Below are 6897 nucleotides of genomic sequence, written 5' to 3'. Positions count from 1 at the left end.
TTAATTAATTAATTAATTAATTTCAAAAAAAGAAAAAAATAAGATGCCACCAGAAAACTACTAGAACTAATCAACGAATTTGGTAAGGTTACAGGATACAAAATTAATGCACAGAAATCTCTGGCATTCCTACACTAACAACAAAAAATCAGAAAGAGAGATGAAGGAAACAATCCCATTTACCATCGCAACAAAAAGAATAAAATACCTAGGAATAAACCTACCTAAGGAGGTGAAAGACTTGTACTCAGAAAACTATAAAACACTGATGAAAGAAATCAAAGATGACAGATGGAGAAATATAACATGTTCTTGGATTAGAAGAATCAATATTGTAAAAATGACAATACTACCCAAAGCAATCTGCAGATTCAATGCAATCCCTATCAAACTACCAATGGCATTCTTCACAGAATTAGAACAAAAAATTTTACAATTCGTATGGAAACACAAAAGACCCCAAAGAGCCAAAGCAATCTTGAGAAAGAAAAATGGAGCTGGAGGAATCAGGCTCCCTGACTTCAGACTATACTACAAAACTACAGTAATCAAGATAGTATGGTACTGGCACAAAAACAGAAATATAGATCAATGGAACAGGATAGAAAGCCCAGAGATAAACCCATGCACATATGGTCACCTTATTTTTCACAAAGGAGGCAAGAATATACAATGGAGAAAAAACAGCCTCTTCAATAGGTGGTGCTGGGAAAACTGGACAGCTACATGTTAATGAAATTAGAACACTACCTAACACCATATATAAAAATAAACTCCAAATGGATTAAAGACCTAAATCACTACATAGACCAGACACTACAAAACTCTTAGAGGAAAACATAGGAAAAACACTCTTTGACATAAACCACAGCAAGATCTTTTTTGACCCACCTCCTAGAGTAATGGAAATAAAAACAAAAATAAACAAATGGTACCTAATGTAACTTAAAAGCTTTTGCACAGCAAAGGAAACCATAAACAAGACAAAAAGACAACCCTCAGAATGGGAGAAGATATTTGCAAATGAAACAATGGACAAAGGATTAATCTCCAAAATATACAAACAGCTCATGGAGCTCAATATCAAAAAAACAAACAATTCAATTAAAAAATGGGTGGAAGACCTAAATAGACATTTCACCAAAGAAGACATACAGATGGCCAAGAGGCACATGAAAAGCTGCTCAACATCACTAATTATTAGAGAAATGCAAATCAAAACTACATGAGGTATCACCTCACGCCAGTCAGAATGGCCATTATCAAAAAATCTAGAAAGAATAAATGCTGGAAAGGGTGTGGTGAAAAAGGAACCCTCCTGCATTGTTGGTGGGAATGTAAATTGATACAGCCACTACGGAAAACAGTATGGAGTTTCCTTAAAAAACTAAAAATAGAACTACCATATGACCCAGCAATCCCACTACTGGGCATATACCTTGTGAAAACCATAATTCAAAAAGAGTCATGTACCACAATGTTCATTGCAGCACTATTTGCAATAGCCAGGACATGGAACCAACCTAAATGTCCGTCAACAGATGAATGGATAAAGAAGATGTGACACATATATAGAATGGAATATTACTTGGCCATAAAAAGAAACGAAATTATTTGTAGTGAGGTGGATGGACCTAGAGTCTGTCATACAGAGTGAAGTAAGTCAGAAAGAGAAAACAAATACTGTATGCCAACACATATATATGGAATCTGAAAAAAAAAAAAAATGGTACTGATGAACCTAGTGGTAGGGCAGGAATAAAGGCATAGACATAGAGAAGGTACTTGAGGACACCGGGGGTGGAGGGGGAAGCTGGGGCGAAGGGAGAGTAGCATTAACATATATACACTACCAATTGTAAAATAATTAGCTAGTGGGAAGCAGCAGCATAGCACAGGGAGATCAGCTCGGTGCTTTGCGATGAATTAGAGAGGTGGGATAGGGAGGGGGGAGGGAGGCTCAAGAGGGAGGGGATATGGGGATATATGTATGCATATGGGTGATTCACTTTGCTGTACAACAGAAACTAACAGTATTGTGAAGCAATTATACTCCAATAAAGATCTATTAAAAAAATAATAAAATCAAATAAATAAGCTTCAAGGATATATTGTATAACACAGGGAATATAGCCAATATTTATAATAACTTTAAATGGAGTATAATCTATAAGAAATTTGAATCACTATGTTATACACCTGAAACTAATATAATATTGTAAACCAACTATACCTCAATTAAAAAAAAAATTCAGAAGTAGAAAGATAGCACACTTACAGATCTAGAATACCAAATGAATTAATTAAAGCGTTGAAAAGTGCTGCCTCTACAGAGAAAGAATGGGTGAGATGTGAGGGGATTGCTCATTTTAGTTTCAAACCTTATAAAATTATTTTTCTCTTTAGAGGCATATATATCTTTCATGAAGATAAACACTAAAAAGAGAAGGAGGTAGTGAAAGGAATCTTTACAAATTAATGTGTAAATGGCTTTCTTGAGAGGGAAACTCCTAACAACCCTCTGATCATAATAAAGTGTTTTCATGTTAATATCCATTTTAAAAACCAAAGAAGTTTTTATTTTATTTGTGAAACAATGAGCACTGTTGTACATTTTTCAGCAGAAGCAACCCATTCATTATGGCTAGTGAGGATGGAAAGAAGTAGATTTAAAAATCTTGGGAAATAGACTCAACAGAACCTGGTAATTGATTGCTAAATGGATGGGAGCAGTGATAACACAGAAGGTATGAGAAAGGAGGGAAGAGTCAAGGATGGTTCCCAGGTTTCTGCCGTGAAGTACCTGGGTAGATGGTGGTATCATTTTCTGAAATAGAAAATATAGAAGAGAAATAGAATTGGAAAGACAGGGAAGAATGCAAGTTTGATTTGAGGCGTGATCAAATAAAGACCTACAGGATATCCAGGCAGAGAAGACAGGTGGCAACTAGATATAGAGAACAGGAGTTCACAGGAGAGATTTGGCCTGGAAAAAGAGAACTGGAAATGTAACAAGATAAATAACATGACTGGGGGGAAGGGAGCAGGAGAATCCTTCCTCAGGGTCAGACCTACGTTGCTAAACCAATTTAGAGAAGGCTAGGCTTCAAAAGTCTATGGGAAGGTTGAGTGCTATCACATATTCGGAATCTAAAAAAAAAGATGCAAATGAACTTACTTACAAGACAGAAACAGACTCACAGACATAGAAAACAAATTTATGGTTACCAAAGGGGAAAGGCAGGGAGACGGATAAATTAGGAGTTTGGGATTAACAGATGCACACTACTGTATATAAAATAAACACCAAGGTCCTACTGTATAGCACTATATATAGGGAACTATATTCAGTATCTTGTAATAACCTATAATGGAAAAGAATCTGATAAAGAATATATATATGTATATACATATATATAAATATCACTGAATCACTTCGCTGTACACCAGAAACTAACACAACACTATAAATCAACTATACTTCAACAAAAACATTAAAAAAATAAAAGTCTAAGGGAAGGTTGAAAATTATAACTTGGAGAAGTTGAAAAGTGCTAAATTACTCTAAGGGGAGGGTATACAAAGGGTTAGAAGACAGTGAGAGATCCGGTGGCTCGCAGTATTTGGGGAAGGCGACAAAAATGTCCAACTGGGAATTGAAAGTTATATGTTGTGTGATATGCCTTGCAACTCTACACCTTTTTCTTCCCAGGAAATCATTAGTAAAAACTGGCTTTACTTCTCAATATTTTGTGGAGCATATTTGTTTTCAGGGAATGTGACAAAAAAAATGAATTGTGTCTCAAGGTTTGTACAAGAAGGCAGACACGGTCTGTGGAAGGATGGCTACATGACTATAGGGTATCACCAGTAAAGTGTTAGGGGAAGCATTTGCAAACAACTCCGGTGAAGACTAAAACCAAGAGGGAACCAGGAAAGTCACTGTGGTTACACAGGAAGGTCTCTGATAATATCAATTCTTTTTTTTAACGGCTTGTTGTTCCATTTTTTTTTTTTTTAATTTTATTTTTGGCTGCGTTGGGTCTTCGTTGCTGCGCGCGGGTTTTCTCTATTTGCTGCGAGCAGGGGCTACTCTTCGTTGCCGCGCGCCGGCTTCTCATCGCGGTGGCTTCTCTTGTTGCCGAGCACGGGCTCTAGGCGTGTGGGCTTCAGTAGTTGTGGCTCGCGGGCTTAGCTGCTCCACGGCATGTGGGATCTTCCTCGACCAGGGCTCGAACCCGTGTCCCCTGCATTGGCAGGTGGATTCTTAACCACTGTGCCGCCAGGGAAGCCCGCCTTTTTGTATTTTTTTAAACTGAGATATAATTGACATATAACATTATATTAGTTTCAAGTATGCAACGTATTGTAATCTCAATTCTTAATAAAAAATACAAAAGACAGAAAGTAGGGTCCATAGCCAAGAACAAATATAAGAGATTGGCTCCAACATAAAGTTATCAGGAAGGATGAAACCAGATGAACTAAGCCTTGTGAATAAATGCTAAGAAGGGTGTGAAGAAAAACGGACTAACCTACTTCTTGAGTCAAATGGCAATGTTAATTCATTGGTTCCTGCCTCTGTGTCAGCAAGGAGCCCATCAACTATGATTCACCAATATTTTAGTCCCTTTCTGCCCCCACCACCTTCACACCCTAGGCTCTTAACTCTACTTTATATCTTAGCACCTATCAATACCTGAAACTGTATTATATATTGTTAATTTGTTTGTTGTCTGTCTCCCTCACTCTAAGGTAAGCTGCATGAGAAGAGGAGTTTTGTCTTCAATACTCTGCCCGGAATCGTACCTGTCATGTAAAAGATATTCTAATAAATATTTATTATCGAATGAATCAATTCCTGTCTTGTTTCTGCCTTTTGTCAGAAATGACTTCTGGATTAAAACAAGTAGGAAGGGGGCTTCCTGGTGGCGCAGTGGTTGAGAATCTGCCTGCCTAATGCAGGGGACACGGGTTCGAGCCCTGGTCTGGGAAGATCCCACATGCCGCGGAGCAACTGGGCCCGTGAGCCACAACTACTGAGCCTGCGCGTCTGGAGCCTGTGCTCCGCAACAAGAGAGGCCGCGATAGTGAGAGGCCCGCGCACCGCGATGAAGAGTGGCCCCCGCTTGCCGCAACTGGAGAAAGCCCTCGCACAGAAACGAAGACCCAACACAGCCAAAAATAATTAAATAAATTAATTTATAATAATAATAATAATAATAATTTTTTTTTAAAAAGTAGGAAACAATTGGTTAAGAGGGAATTTAAGGGATTTCCCTGGTGGTGCAGTGGTTAAGAATCTGCCTGCCAATGCAGGGGACACGGGTTCGAGCCCTGGTCTGGGAAGATCCCAAATGCCATGGAGCAACTAAGCCCGTGCGCCACAACTACTGAGCCTGCCCTCTAGAGACCACGAGCCACAACTACTGAGCCCATGTGCTGCAACTACTGAAGCCCGCGCGCCTAGAGCCCGTGCTCTGCAACAAGAGAAGCCACCGCAATGAGAAGCCCGAGCACCACAACGAAGAGTAGCTCCAGCTCGCCAAAACTAGAGAAAAGCCCGCGTGCAGCAACAAAGGGCCAACACAGCCAAAAAATTAAATACTTAATTAATTTTTTTAAAAAAACCTTTAAAAAAAAGAGGGAATTCAAGTCTAAAGCAGCATAAGTTTGTACCAAGGTCTTCAAAGTACTGTAATGATAACTGCAATCACTTACTGATCACCAAGTAGGTGCCAGGCACTGTGCTAAGCCCTTAACCTATGTTATCTAATACAATCTTCAAAGCAAAGGGATTGTTATCCCCTTTTGTAGATAAAGAAGGTAAGTGCCCAAAGGCTTAAGGAATTTGCCCCAGCTGGCCAATGTCCAAGCCAAAGTTCAAACTCAGGTCTTTCTGACTTCAGAGCCTGTGTCCTTAAGCATGCTGTGATTCTGCCTAATGAAAGTAAGACACTTCCATACCATATTTAAATCCCTTGGGACCCAACCAAATTATCTATCAGGATCCTAAAATTATTAAATTGCTTTTTGTAATTATGAATTAGGAAAAATGGACTAAGTGCTAGAAGACTGGTGGTGGGTAAGTATGTTTATGATTTTTAAGAAGAGTAAATTGTACAATAAAGGACTACAAAACTAGATAGTTTAGTAGTAATATGTATATAACAGTCTTGGTATTTGAAATACCTTTAGACTGGGCACTTCAGTTTGTACCCTGCCCTCCACTTCCTGTTGTCTTCTCCCAGCCATTTTACATATTTTGATTTCCTGTCTGGCCCTCAAAGAAATTTCAGTACGTAACCAGAAACCACAGAAATCTGTCCCAGCAGAAATTCAAGGACACACACACATTGTTTAGGATCACTTTTAGAAATAGTAATTGATCATTAAGAGCCAACAGAGGTTTACTATAAAATCATAAGACAAAATTATTACATTGATTCTAAGTGACAAGGAGGTAGTGGCAGCAAAAATAGAAAGTGTGGCCTTTTAAAACCTACATTTTAGAATATCTTAGGGGCAAATACACAATGGAATGGAATGGAAGCAATGCTTGCCTCTGGCAAGGGAATGAGAAAGCTGGAGAACACAGGAGGGAGGAAGACTTATATTTCACAGTCTATCTAAAGTACCTTTTGAATTTTACAGCTCTAACATTTCATGGGTGATGGAGCCCTTGCTGACACAAAGGCAGGAGCCATTGAGCATATGGAACAAAATCCAACCAAATGAGCCTAACTCCAGAGTTTCCTGAAGATTCTCTGAGATGATGCTGAAACCATCTTCCCAGCCTTTATTGTGACACAGAGAAACCAGCTTAAGTTGTTCTCAATTACCGCATGACGCTGAATTCAGCTGCCCGTTGAAGCTCAGTTGTTCCCTACACATGAC

The sequence above is a fragment of the Eschrichtius robustus genome, chromosome 3, assembly GCF_028021215.1.
Source record: "Eschrichtius robustus isolate mEscRob2 chromosome 3, mEscRob2.pri, whole genome shotgun sequence".
Classification (NCBI taxonomy): domain Eukaryota; kingdom Metazoa; phylum Chordata; class Mammalia; order Artiodactyla; family Eschrichtiidae; genus Eschrichtius; species Eschrichtius robustus.
Note: the sequence above shows the minus strand (reverse complement) of the source record.